The sequence below is a fragment of the Myotis davidii genome, unplaced genomic scaffold, assembly GCF_000327345.1.
Source record: "Myotis davidii unplaced genomic scaffold, ASM32734v1 scaffold148, whole genome shotgun sequence".
NCBI lineage: Eukaryota > Metazoa > Chordata > Mammalia > Chiroptera > Vespertilionidae > Myotis > Myotis davidii.
The window spans coordinates 3,921,545-3,936,371 of NW_006299479.1; the positions used below are offsets into that span (position 1 = coordinate 3,921,545).

Consider the following 14,827-nt stretch of genomic DNA (forward strand, 5'->3'; position numbering starts at 1 on the left):
TCCTGCCGGCAGGGCGGCATCTCCTGCAACAGCTTCCTAAAGGCGTCCTTGCCTTTTTTTTTCCCTCCTTCCTCCATCCATTCTATGTACTGAAGCAAGAACAGTCTTTCCAAAACACAGATCTGGCCAAATCGACTGCTTAGAAGTCATCTATGTCCCACCCATCCCTCGGTGACCTCCAGCTCCCCCCTCACCGTGGCCTCTGTCCACACGGTGGTCCCGTTGGAAGGTAAGTCCTGCATTGCACCTCTCCTGCAAAGTCCTCTCTACATGCTTAAGTTCCTCTGCCCGGGGTACTTTCACCCACTCCCTTGACACTTGGCTAACTCCTCATCCTTCAAGTATCAACTCAGGCCCCTCCTCCCACAAGGAGTCCTCTGTGACGCCACGATTTTATTAGGTGCCCTGCCCAGTGCTCTCGGCATGTTCTGCCCTTGCCTGATCCCAACACTTAGCCTCTTGCACTAGAAGTGCCTGCTTTCCTGTCACCTGTTCTCTATCCTTCACTGTTCTCTACACTTCACTGTTCTCTGCATCCTGAATGATGATGCCTGAACAAAGCCAGCAATAAACATGTGTTGAATGAATAACAAGTGAACAAATGAATGGATAAGGAGCAAATGAATGAATGACTTAGGATATATACATGGAAAATAATAACCCTTAACAGGAGGTCACCACCACAGTGGTAACTGAGCACATTATGCAGGCGACAGAAACACAGGACAGTGGGGGAAAGGTCTGGGGCTGATCAGCAGGCGAACAAGAGGGGAGGGAGGGGCCTGGCAGAAAGGCCAGGAGGACATCTGAATAAAGGGGTCCTTTCTATCCCATGCCCCATCCTCGGAAATCTCAGCTCCCTGAGACGGAGGTTCATCAATAAGGAGGCTTATACTATTCTATAAACTTTCTTTAAATTAAAATCAGGAAACACACACACACATCCGCATCTACCCCACAGACATCTTCGTCGCTGAAAAGTTCTCCCTATAAAATAAAAGAAGCTGTTTAAATGTCTTCCTTCCAAGCCAGCCCCACAGAGCTGGAGCTGAGAATACATTAGCCTTTAATGAAGTGAGACTCTCATCTTCCAGGAGACACCTCATTTAGCGCAATTGTTTCAGAGCCATTACAGAAAGACAATTACAAGGAAGCGGGGAGAGTAATTGGAAATGCTGGCAGGAGTTGGGCGAAATGATAATAAATAAAAATATTCAACCTAATAAGCTTCCAGGAGGGGGTGGGATGAAGAAAATCAACATAATTAGAACTGAACCTTAGCAAGGAAAAACAGACAGCAGGGTGGCAAGTGCTCAACTTGTACAGGAAGAGAGAAGAAGTCGCATGCAGGGACCATGATGCCCGGGCTGCAGGCCGCTAGCCCCTCCGGAAGCTGCTGGAGGGCGGTGGGGGTGCCCACAGCCCACAGCTCGGTGAAGGCTCTGAATGCGCTGTTCCTGGGCAAGGTCCTCCGTGTGCTGAGAGGAGGCCCGGGGAGGCCAGGGCAGAGCCCAGCTACGCCCTGATTCTGCCACCTCTTTCTCTAGTCCTGCAGCCACGGGCGAGAGGCCTCAGCTTTCTGGGCTGTGCTCTCTCACTGTAAGATGAGGGAGGCGAGCTGTAAGACCTAGGAGCGGTCTATCTGTCTTCTGTGGAGGCCGCCTCCCTCTCAGGTTCATTCCTTATCTGATAGGCCCCTCTTTGGTTCTGAAATTTCAACAGAAGGTCTACAAGTTAAGCTGAGAGACTCAGCCTAAGCATCATTTATATACGAATCACTTATGACCCACTGCACTGCCCCAGGGATGCTAACCGCACACTGCTTGTTCTGGCCTGGCCACGCCCGCCAGGATCTAGAACACACAGCTCCTGGAACATGACTGTGTGTTGGTGGGTCTGTCTCCCTAAGAGGCTGGGAGCAGTAGCTGGAGCATGTGCAGGGGAAACGGAAACAGGCCTGTTGTTTCACAATAACCCCGGTGAACAGGGAGTGCGGACTTACATTACGAAGATTTCTCGTTCGGTTGGCTTCTGTTTAGTTGCTTTTGAGGGAAAGGAATGTAAGTAATTTGAGGTTGGGGACCTCGGATTTGTCACCCATACCTAGCTCAGAACGTGGTACACAGTAGACATATTTTTTTTATTGCATAATGGGTCTCTGGTAAATACATTGTGTACTGTCTGGAGTAGACACTGGGATTTAAGTCAAAGTCAAATTTTAAAGCTTTAAAAGATTCTCAGATAGTCTCAATCAATTCAAATAAATATAATTCAAGTCACACTTGACTTACCGAGTGCCTACAGTGTGCCACACCTGGTCAGTCACAGGGGAATGGGATCCCAAGTTCCTTTCCCTAAAGAATTTGCTGTGTAGCCAGAGTCAGGGTGTAACGCTTTGGGCAGGAAGTGGGGCCACACTAGGGGGCGGGATGTTTGTGTGGAGACACTAACAAATAACTGTTGTCTCACCTCCTAAACAGTGGGCAGTGGCCCAACTCCATGGACCTCAGTTGAGTTTACAACCCTAACCGTAAAAAATTTTAATACACCTTCAATATATACATATGGAACATGCATGTGTGTGTGTATATCAGACACACTGTTCTATCAATGCATGATGGTTCTTATGGAACACAGTCAACAATAGAAGTCTAACAAGGATGAGATAAAAATACAAATATAGGAAGTTGTAATGTTTTCTTCTCTTATTCCAATGGCCCATCTTGCTTACTCTGTTTTGGAGACTTTGCATGTAGAATATCGGTTTCCCGAGACTTGACAGGCCTGCCCACAGAAGTAATTCCAGTCTGCTCAGTATACCAAACAGAATCTAACACCTGTTTTTCTTCTGCTGGCCACAGCATCCAGTTTCCAGTGACTGGTGACAAATGTGCCTCCAGGTCCATTAGAACACTGGGACAGAGAAGTCCAAGCAGAGGATGAACCCAGACACCTCCCTCTGAGAGAAGCCAGGGGTAGTTCCATTCATTCATTCATTCATTCATTCAAACGCATGTACTGTAAATTCCACCAGGTGCAGTGAGGGTGACAGAACCATCAGTCATGGGCCCTGCCCTGACCAGCTGCATGGAAGAGGACTGACGCAGATACACTTGGGATGTAGGTGGACGCTGGCCAGTGTTGGAGATTCAGGCCAGATGCTCTGGGAGGAGAAACTGCTTTTGCAGAGGGATCTTAGATTTGTGGAAGAGGTGGCATGGGATCAGGGAGGAAGGGCAGGGCCTGGCCGTGCAGAGGGAGAAGAAAGACTTTTCAGGAAGAGGAAATGTCTGTGGCAAAGACACAGGCACAGTGAATTAAGGGGATCATTCTTCTCTGCCTGTCCTCGGCTCCATCTGGAGATCCCATCCCGAGGCCAGTGGGAGGGAGAAAATACTTACTAGAATTGCAAATAAAAGAGGCAGTGACATGCTCTGGGAATGAACACCCCGGAAACTAGAGTGAGTCCTGCTGCCCTGACTGCCTCCCTTCACACTGCCAGTGGTTTATCCCACAAGACAAGCATTTATTTTTTATTTTTTCCTTTTTGTTTTAAATCTTTAATGTTGAAAGTATTACATATGTCCCCTTCTTTTTCTCCCATTGACCCCTTATAGCCCACCCCTGCCCCGCCCCAGGTCTTTACCACCCTATTGTCTGTGTTCATGGGGGAGATACACACACACACACACACACACACGTTATTTGGTTGATCACTTCCCACCTGCCCACCTTCCCCAACTTTCCCTCCGAGATTCCCCAGTCTGTTCTATATTTTTATGTCTCTGGATCTATTTTGTTCATCTATTTATTTTGTTTATTAGAGTCCACATATGAGTGAGATCATGTGATACTTGTCTTTCTCTGAGGGGCTTATTTCGCTTAGCATAATACTCTCCAGGTCCCTCCATGCTACCTCAAAGGGTAAGAGATCCTTCTTTTTCACTAAAGACAAGCATTTATTAAGTGCCAATGACTAACAGGAGAGGAAGGCATTCTAATAACAGGCCTTCTCTTCTGCAAGCGATGGACCGAAAATGATCTGGCCTCCAGGCAAGGCAGAGCAGGCGACCCCAGGGCCCATGCTGGGTCTAGGATGCTCCACTCTGAACTCTTTACCTGGACTCTTTTACTTGGGCGACGCAGCTCTAGTAAAGACATTATTGTGTGATAAACAGTCACAGCAAGATGACCAAGGTGCACCAGGAGCTCAAGAAAAATAACCCCCTAGCTGCAATGTGGTCACAGACTACACATCACCCAGAAACGAGCTCTCACCAGGTAAACAAGGGGGATGAAGGGCATTCTAGGCAAAGAGAACCTCACACAGAGAAGCAGAGAGGCATAAAGGTACAGAAACCCCAGATCCTACTAGTAAAGACAAACAGTCCTAGGACCCAACAAATCCAAAGAAAGCAGGAGCCCTTGGATCTCTGGGAGGAGACAAGGAGCCCGGAGGTCACTCTCAGCTCCCCCCGCTGTGCCTAGAGCTGGGTCCTACACACAGTAAGTGCTTATTAACATGTTGATTCTCGGAAGTAAGAGCTGGGATAAGCAATTCATTCTTACAAAGCCCCAGGCAGGGCCACATGTGGAGACGCAGTTATTAAATCTGATGAGAGAGGGAAGGAAGAGAAGAGGGAGGAGGAAGAGCTGAGATGGGGGGTGCTGCCCATGATCTTGTCGGGAGAGCACCGGCCCCTCGAGATCCAGGAGCAGGCACCGGGTTTCAAGGGGAGGTAGACAGATCCGTGGACAGAAAGGAAAACTAGCAACCGCGTTCTGACTCCTGAAGCAGCGTCAAGCATGCCCATTATTTCCGTCAATTTTCCCAACCACCCTGTAAGATGAGACTGCTCCTACTCTTCAACCAATGAACCCAAGGCTAAGACATGGTCCTGTCTTGTTAGAGGAGGACGTGGGAGAGCGGGGTTGGCGTTCAATCACTGCACTCCCTTCTCCCGAGGCTTCCACCAGGCAGACGGGAGGGCAAGGCAGAGATGGACACCAGCAGGTGGTGCACAGCCCCAGGTTCAGAATCCCCTCCCATCTCCTCATGTTCCACTGCTTCCCCCCGCCCCCCGCCCCGCCAACATCCCTAGAGAAACCCAGCGTTGGTGAGGACCTGCCCAGTCCTCCCTGCTGGCTCTCTGGTAAGGGCATCTCAGAAGGACCCTCAGTAGACCAGCCCACAGCAGCCTCCTATCCCTCCTCACCCTGCTCCTTGCTCCAGCCTTGATACATTTTGCATCTAGAAAGCCAGCACCCACCCTACAAAACCCCCGAGCCCTCCAAAGCCCTGACATTGCTCTCCTCCCAGGAGCTGAGAGCCCTGGGGTCCAGTCTAGCCTCTGCCACTAAACCCGCGGTGGCCCCAGGCAAGCTGTTGCCTCATTGAACCTCAGTTTCCCCACTCAGTACTGAGGAATTCCGTGATCTCTAAGGTCCTTGAGCATCCCATGAGCCTCTTCCTCACTCACTTCCCCTTTGCCTCCCTGCTCCACCCACAAAAGCCAGGAATCCCTTCCCTCTGGTGAGTTTAACACCCCATCCTAGACCCTGGGGACCGCAGGCTCCACCATCCTAGTGGCAAGGTCCCCGATTCAACACCAATACCAACTGCTTCATCTGAGAGAGAAGTCCAAGTGCAGTGGAAGCCGTGTGGACCTGAGTTCAAATCCCACTGCTCCTCTTCCTGGCTGTGGAACCATGAGTGTGTTGCGTCACCTTTGGCTTGAGCCTGGCTCCCTGAGCTGTGCTGGGAGAGGGCCTGTCTCCGAGGGTTGGTGGGAGGCTGCTAAGGCAGGAGGCACGCTGAGTGCTGTGGCTGTCACACAGCGGACACTGGTTCTCCTCTTTGGTCCCCTAGATTAGTGCACTGCCAGTGTGGGGATCACAGGGAAGAAGAGAGCTGCTGCCCGTGCCCAGCCGTCACCATGGCTGAGCAGATTCATGATGACAAAGCCCAGCCTCCACCAGGAAAGGGCTCCCCCAGGGAGAGATCCAGGTGGGACACGTGAGTGTGACACTTTTTTAAAAATTGGGTTTAAAGTTATGAAACAGCAGCAGTGAAATCCTCCTGCCACTGCAGGTCCTGGGGCCCAGGTGGGAGTCAGGGTATTAAACTCACCCGCCCTCTCTGACAAGACAGGGTGGTCCTGGGCCTGGACACCGTCCCTCTCATGGTCTACTGCACCAGAGAGCGGCTGCACCACAAGTCCCAGCCTGGAGAGGGAGCCGTCTTGTGGAGCAACCTCACGGGCACCCCCCAGGTGCCCCCACCCCCCTAGCCTAATTCGGTCCTAAGTATTCCTAAGGTGCCTCCCATTTCCCGCTGTAATAAATGGCACAGAATGCAAATGGAGGTGGATGTGGGACACAGATGTTTGCACTAATTTAATTGAGGGAACACCTTGGATTAAACACTTTGCAAAACACTCACAAACAGGTTCAGTGCATTCGGTAATGAAAAGCCTGCCAGCCTCTGGCACTGCTGTGGCTGCCTGGGGCTCCGGGAGAGTAGTGGGGAGTGGAGGGGGTTGGGGGACGCCATGAACAGGGTGGGGACAAGATGCCTCCAAACACAGGGCTGAGGCAAGGGAGCTGGTCCCTGCGAGGGCTTCCAGCGGATTCCCCACCAGCTGGGCCCGCTCAGAGAGACAGAATCCGGAGGGGCTGGGAGGGAAGGAAGCAGCACCTGCTTCCCCAGGTGGGTAACTGCTCACCTGTGGGGGTCAGCAACAGGCAGTGTCTCCCTATCTCCAGCTCCAACCTGCAGGCTTCACTGCCCATCTGGCTGACGGCCAGTTGTCCACCCATATGGGATTGGAGTCCCAGGCCCAGTGACCCTGGGAAGATCAGCTGACTGGACAGCGTGCGTGGGAAGGTGAGAAATATCTCTCACAAGTTTGGGGGAATTGGCAGTGCTAATTCCCAAGTTCCCTGAAGCTTCTTCTTCCTCACCTTCCCCTACAGCTTAGGGCGCCTCAAAGCTCCATCCTGGGCATCTAGAAAACCTCTACCCTTCCCCTGGCCATTCGCCATCCACCCATTCATCCTCAGTACCTGCCTGAGAGGTGTGCTGTGGCGAGGGAGGGAGGCAGGCATGAACAGTTCTGTGATAAGTGCCCTCAGGGAGGCATGCATGGTAACCTGGAAGGGGACAGTGCACCAACGTGGCAGAGAGGGGAATGGGGGAAAGGATTTCGGCAGAGGTGATGAGGCACAGAAGTCTAGGCAATTGCAGAACCTCAGGAGAGACCATCCACTTGGGCCACATGGGGACAGGCGGCCGCATGAAGGTGGGCCTACTTCCACCAGCCTTCCCTCCCACCGCGGCCCGAGCGTTTCCATAGTTGGGCAGATCTGGAATCAGCTTCTGTAATGATTGCTCTGTAAGCCTCAGAGTTCAAATCAGGGCTGATGATTTCATATTCCTAAAAACAGAATCCCTAATTTCCAAACACAATGATCACTTCAAGTGTAATGATTACTACAATAATAAACTCTCATACTTGTGTGGTGCTTTACAGTTTATAAAACACTTTCGAATATCTCCTATAATCTTCCACCAACAGCCCTTTGAGAAAGCTAGAATAGTTGGTACTAGTATTCTTGTTTTCTGGAAGAGAAAATTAAGTCCCAAATTCCCGTATGAAAATGCAGCACTAGGACTCAATCTCAAGTGTGGCCCCAAAGTTATGCTTGTCCACTCACTCAAATCATTCACTCAATTCATTCATTCGATCATTTTGTGCATCACAGAGTATTTGTTGAGCACCTACTATGTACTGAGAAACACTTCACACTCGAGCCTGGCATGGTGGGGATGTTAAGATGATGGGCAGTCACTGACAGACGCACAAGGACCAAAGGGAAAATGCCAGGGAAAAAAGCGAAGCACCAAAACTCAGGACCCAAGAAAACCACAAAGCTACTGTCTTCAAACACTGCCTCAGTCTGTCTGTCTGTCTGTGTCTCTCTCTCTCATACACACACACACACACACAAAACTTTTGCTATGAGAAATGTCTGAGATTTTACTGCCTGTGTTCTCTTTAGGGTTTTTATGGATTCGAGTTTAACATTTAAGTCTTTAATCTATTTTAAGTTTTTGTGTAGTAAGAAGGTGGTCTAGTTTCATTGTTTTTTTAGTTTCATTTTTTTTGCATGTTATCACACACACACACACACACACACACACACACACTCCACAGCCTGCACATGCACAGATGACATACACACACTGCATACACACCCTTAATACACATGGAGGTCTGAGTTGTTCTCCTGGGCTGTCCCCATGCCCCCCAGCATGGAACACAGACTCCTCCACTCCTGGTGTCTCCACCACTGTCTGGGTAAGAGTCCAGAACTGGCCACCACAGGCCACTCTGGGGCCTGACCCCTGCCCCATTCCCCAGCACACAAACCCAGACACAGGGACTCCAGCACATGTGTGAGATCCGGCCTCACAGGCAGCAAATGTATGGACACATTTCTGGTGGGGCTTAGGTAAGGAAGGGCGGATGGATAGATAGACGAATGGGTGAGTGGATGAACGGAGGGATGGGTAAATGGGTGGGGCAGGGGGAGATGGGTAAGCATAGGAGCTTTCACCTGCTATGGGTAGATCCTGTGGGCCCCCCAGTGGGCCCAGTTACAGGACACTGCCCTGCCCTCTGACAAGGACAAAGGAGCCCCAGTTCCCTCTGCAAACACAACATCCTCCTTAGGATCCATGTGAGAATGTGGGACAGGAGACACTTTCACCTGGTACAGCCTGGCACACAGAAGGAATCAGGGCCTTCCCACCCCACAAGTAAAGGGACAGTAAAGGTGAAAGATCGTCCATCAACTCCACACAGCTCCTCATCTCCAACCACCATCCCTCCTGGGATTTAGGGGCCCAGTAAGAGAGCCTCTCTATCATCCACCCTCTTCTCCTTGGTCTATTCATCCATCACTTCATTCAACCAACCTTGTAGGGTGCCTGTCATAGCCAAGCATGATTCTAGGCACTGGAATTAGGAGAAGAATAAGATTCAATCCTTAACTTGGATAGACAGACAACCACAACTGGGTCCTGTGATGAAACATGGGACAAAGGCGTGCAGCCACATTTCAGGAAGAGGGACGCTTTGTAAGGAGGATCACGGGAGGTATGTGAGCTGGGTATTACAAGTGGAGCGGTTATCCAGGCAGAGGAGATTCTAGGCCAGTGATGGTGAACCTTTTGAGCTCGGCGTGTCAGCATTTTGAAAAACCCTAACTTAACTCTGGTGCCATGTCACATATAGAAATTTTTTGATCTTTGCAACCATAGTAAAACAAAGACTTATATTTTTGATATTTATTTTATAGATTTAAATGCCATTTAACAAAGAAAAATCAACCAAAAAAATGAGTTCGCGTGTCACCTCTGACACATGTGTCATAGGTTCGCCATCACTGTTCTAGGCTGAGGAAACAGCACCTCAAAAGCCCTGAGGTGTGAAGCTATGCAGAGCATTTGGGAACCGGCATATTTGGGGATCAGGGGCGGAAGGGTGCCCGTGTGTCTAAGTGTCTGTAACTCACAGGAAAAAGGGAGCAACAAGGGTGCAGGAGATGAAACTGGACAAGTAGACAGGGTGGAGCTGCAAAGCCCCAGGTCAGTCAGGCCCAGGGAGCTGTGGATGGTGAAGAACCAGTGGGGATGATGGAGCACAGGCCAGGCACAGTCAGACACCACAGCATTCATTAGGCTCCAGCTCTTGTAGGCACAGTGCTGGGCTCCTCCAACCATAGGAGGCTATCCTTGGCTGATGATAAACGAATGTGAGGAGATGTTCTCTCTCTGATTCATGCAGATATCCCTGGAGAAATGGCCAGCTAACAGCAAATGCAAGGGGAGTGGTTCCCACATCCCCACCGTCTCCAGTATCATCCAGCGGCATCACCACTGGTCCCCTCCACCCACCACTGGGAGCAGTGCTTGGGAATCCTCAGCATCTCCTGGGATTCAGGAAGAACTTGAGAAGGAATAATGGAGCCACAGAAAAAGAAAAGGGGGGGGGGTTCCTCAGACTGGACACTGATTTATGATTGTCTGGATGTCCAGCAAGCAGGAAAGAAAAGGCAAGGAGGTGGTGGCAGCCACCTTGCAGTTTCCAAACCCTGCTCCCCACCTCTCTAGTCCTTCTCAGAGCAAGGAGTTTCTCCCTCCATCTTCCTCTTCCCTTCCCCATCTCCCGGTCCTCCTTCCCAGGCCCCCTCCAGAAAGGTTTATGGAAAAGACTTCAGATAGCCCCCCTCTCCTGCAGGCACAGTCACACCAACTGAAAGGAGATTTAATTAGCAAAATCTCGTTAGGCAAACGAAATTATCCGTAAGACAATAGTCCTCTGGACAGGGGGTATGATTAAACAAAGCCATTAATTGAGAGAGTCGCATTGGCAGCTCCCTGGATGCGTCCATCTCCCCGGAAGGCTCCACTTTGCTTCCTTGAGCCAGAGGAACCTTCTCTGCCTCCTCCCACCCACCCCCTCCCCAGTTTGTCTCCCCTTCCAGAGCCCCTTCAAGTCAGCCCTCCGCATCTCATCAGCAGCCTCCCTGCCACCAGATTCCTGCTAAAGTGCCTTGATTGCATAATGTCTATTTGCATAATGTAAATTGCAATCTCCTAGCTCGGGAGGCAGGAATCACAGAACAGCCATTATTTTTTACCACTCCACAAAAATTCTACATTTAGAAAGCAGATTTGCAGCTCAGAAAGACACATAAATCTGAATCTGCCAGCAACGCCATTAAATCACACCAATTAAGCCGGACCAACGAAGAGCCCCTGTCACTGTTCCCTGCACACTTGAGGACCCCAGCCCAGATGGGGGCCCTGGCAAACTGGAGGCCACCTCAGCAGGGCTGGGAGCAGGAGCTGTAAGAGGTAGGAAATGATGTCTTATAAACCTTAACACACACCCCAAGCACAGGCGCCCATTAAGACCTGGTGAGAAAGGGGAGAAGGGGCGGGACTAGTGTGAGTTATTTCTAAGCTTGTTGCCTGATTTCTTAAGGGCACACAATCTGTCTGCAGACTTTTGATTTATGGAGCAGGAGAGAGCATATGAGAGAGAAGCCTGTACCTGTGGCAAAGGTAGAGGGGAGCGCCACGGACTGCATGGAGGAGTGAACCGTCCCTGCCTTTAGCAGCTCTTCGATGGCCTGTTCTCTCTTCTCCCAAGTTCCCTCCAGCCAAGTGAGAGAAAACGGAGGACAAATCCTGCTCAGACTGGGCTGGGCTGGAATCTGAGTTCCTATAAGAGCTGTTTCCTGGGGTCACTGGGGGAGAAGTGAGTCACAGGGCCCTGGAACGGGACATTCCCCAACAACTACTTATGATTCCAGCTTCCCCATGGCACTATACCTGGCTACTCTTGCCTCTTTATTGCTCATTCAATATTCATTCGTCAAAGGGCAAGATGCTAATGTGTATTATTAAAATATCAATAGTTTATGAGTGAACTTTTACGGAGGGTACAGTTAAAGGAAAGGTTCTTGACCATCTATGGCAGGTGAAATGGAGAGGAACAAGCACCCAGCTCCACCTTTTATTTATTCTCTGGGTGGGTGAGTGACTGAACCATGCTGGTAGCTATGGGTGCAGGAGTGGCTCGAGGGCTGTCACATGCTGGATTTCGTTTAGTCCCAGAGTCTCAGGAAGCATGTACAATCCCAGATTGCGAGGAAGCCCAGGCTACAGGGAGAAGCACATGAGCCTGGATGGTGGTCCGGCTAATGTCTCAGGCAAGGGCTAGTATTCAACCCCCAAATTATGAGCCTTTATATCAAGCATGTCAGACTCGCAGCCCACAACGAATATTTTTGCAGCCTAGGCAATATTAATAACGAACTACAACATTCGCTAATGACTGATTACTATAATTGTGTTGCATTCATTTCCCTACGCGCCTTACGCGCAGGCGCACCATTTCTCTCCACTAATACTAGCAGCAAATATTTTAGCAGCCGACTGCCACATCATTAGTCTTGGACTGACTTGTTTGGTGTGCGCAATAGGAACTATTTCACTTTCGGAGAACAAGAAAAATAGGTTTACTTGCATTATGCTTACTAATTTGTGCAGTTATTCAGTGTCTGGTAAGTTTATGTTAAAGAAAAAATATTAATTTTTATTAAAATGTTCTATTATTTTATGTTAACAATTACTCATTTATTTCAGCCCTTTGTATTCATCGTATCTCTATCAAAATAAACCTGTTTCTATGAAAATTTCTAGCACCCAGATTTTTATCTGCCCCAGCTGAAAACCAGACCTGATGGAATAGACACCAGTTGTCCCTACTGGGTCCTATTTGAACTCATGCCTTACGGATTATAAACATTGTTAAGTTGTTAAGTTTGGGGGTGGTTTCTTACACAGCCATACGGACTGGAACACCACTGAGATTAAATTAGAATGTTTGTTGTTTCCCACTCAAATACAGCCTTCACTGGTCGTCTCTCTGAGACACCACAGCTTCCGGCTTTTCCCTCCTCAGCTGGTCCCAGGCCCTCTGAACCTGTCTCTCCTCATCCTCATCCCCCCCCTCCCCCCCGCCTGAAAGATCATTTTAATCTTCCCATGTCTGAGTCCTGGGACCTGAAGAAACCAGTTTTTCCTTGTTCCTCCGTGCAGTCCGGGGGTGAATCCTTGCCGGGGAGGTGTCCCTGTGTGTGAGTGGCCCAGGAGCCCGGTGCCCGCAGGGACAGGCAGAGAACATGAAGGCCAATTTCCCCCCCATACTTGGCTCTCATTAAGGTTCATGCTCAGCTTGCTCCTCGCGTACTTGACTTGACTTATGAGGTCCCTCCAACCTCCGGTGCGAGGAGACATCGATTCTCACAGAGGTCATTATCTTTCTGCTCTGGCTCCCTCACCCCAGCCCTGTCTCCTAGGTAGGCTTTCCTGGAACAGGATGAGGGAGGCGCCCTTCCCCACCCCCTGGACCTGGGGGTCCAACCACTCCAGACCCCGGGCTGGAGAGGAGGTGCCCTGGGAGCCGTGGCCGTCAATCACAGAGGCGACCAGCACTGAATCGCAGACCATTAGGCGAAGGGCCGGCGCCCTGCTCACTCACCGGGCAGCCATCGGCAGGATGTTAGATGATCGCAGGGCGGCCATTCTTATGATTTATTCAAATACTCATTACAGTCAATCTATTTTTACACAGAGGTGAAGATGTGTGCTGATAACGGTTAATCATTTATAATTCCATGGACTGGTTGGAAGCCAATGTACTATCAAAGTCGCAGCAGCAGCGCGGCCCCGGCAGCCCCAGAGCAGGGCGGAGAAACTGGGGAGCCAGGGCAGCCCAGGCCCAGCTCACACCTTCGGCGCAGCACGAGGCTACAGGACACGAAGAGGAGGGAATCCCAGATGAGCCTCAGATCCCCCAGCCTCGGCCAGAGGGTGCTCGGCATGTGACTGCAGCGGAATCGCAGAAAAGGATCCAGCTGGAGCTACCAAAGGAGGCTCCACAGAGGAGGCTGGACTGAGGCCGGGTCCTACAGGTGTGTGAATCTTGCCAAGTGGGAGAACCAATAAGCACAAGTCTAAGGTAGAAGGTTACTGTGTAATGGAAGGGAAATGACAGCGGTATTTCCTTATCCTTCTTCACCCCTCCCTAGAAATAGCCAGATGTAACAACACGGGCCATGACCTCACCCCAGGCCCTCCTATCACTGACCCCCAGGCTTAGTCCATAGATAATAGGGGCCAGGGCCTGGGTCAGTATTGCAAATCCAAGAGGTGCCCTCTCTGACACACATCACACAGCATGTCCATGCCCTGCACCATCAATAGTCTAAGTAAATAGAATGTCGTGTTCTTTGTCACATTCAGACTTAAGCTAACGAGAGGTCCGCCGCAGTTTATGTTCTGACTATCCCATTGTTGATTTCTCGTGCACAATGCATGGCTGTTAAAGATCAGGTTCAAGGCTGGTCTTTAACCCATAACCTTATTGAATCACCACAGAAAACGCTGATCAAATTTACTTACAGTTCACAGTCCCTCTTCTGATGAGTGGCATGGAGGACAGAAAGCCTCAGAGTCCTGCTCCAGACTTCACCTGTCAATGAAAGAAAACATTTTTATAGACCGTGTACCATTCTGCTGGGAGTGAGAGCCAAGAAGAGGATGACAGTACAATCAGAAGTAGGTCTTCCCAGGAGCAAAGCCAGGCTGGCAGCCCTGTGCCCACCCACAGTGCTGAGTGGCTAAGTCTCCTGAACAAGGCACTCCTGGTACAAAACTATGATTGTAGACAGCTAACCAGGACAAAGTGACAGGATCACTCTCTCTTACCTGCTTGTGGCCTCAGTTTCTTTGAGTTCCACACCCTTCCCTGGAGAAATTCCAGAGAAGGAGGCTCATGGCTGTGGAGAGCCCTGAGCTGGCCGAGGCAATCATTATTTACTGACACCTCCTGTCTGATGGGAGACCCCAGGCAGGGGACAGAGCTGAGCAGCCCCCGGAAATCTGTAGTCTATGTGGGGAAAGCTGCAAAAAGCAAGCAAACAAACAACAGAACTAATCCTGTTGCTGATGGCAAGAATAGGGAAGGGTGGTGTAGGAGAGGACTTTCAAGCAAAGGTGTGGAGTCCAGTTGGGCCGCAAGGAAAAGAACACGCGTGGAAAATAATAAGGCAAGTCTGGGAAGATCAAAAACATGACTGCTTTTTATTCTCTTTCTGAGGTAAAGCCACATGAACAAGAACAGGAAGGGCCCAGCACACATCACCAGGTGTCTGCTCTGTGATTTACACTCGCAAGGTGCATCAGGAA

The 14,827-nt window shown here is 50.2% G+C and overlaps 1 protein-coding gene and 1 pseudogene across 3 annotated transcripts in view; both read right to left on the minus strand.

The window, feature by feature from the left end:
- The window catches only part of PKNOX2 (PBX/knotted 1 homeobox 2), a 295,550-nt gene that overhangs the window by 174,058 nt on the left and 106,665 nt on the right, over positions 1-14,827 (minus strand). For 2 of the 3 annotated variants that reach the window (XM_006775070.2, XM_006775069.2), the window contains exon 2: positions 14,042-14,111. The gene's annotated coding sequence lies outside the window, so the exon portion shown is untranslated. Of the gene's footprint in view, positions 1-11,123; positions 11,242-14,041; positions 14,112-14,827 lie in introns of those variants that run through there. The other variant, XM_015571360.1, reaches the window with a different exon arrangement.
- LOC102751941 overlaps positions 13,282-14,827 on the minus strand; it is a 24,652-nt pseudogene continuing 23,106 nt past the window's right edge.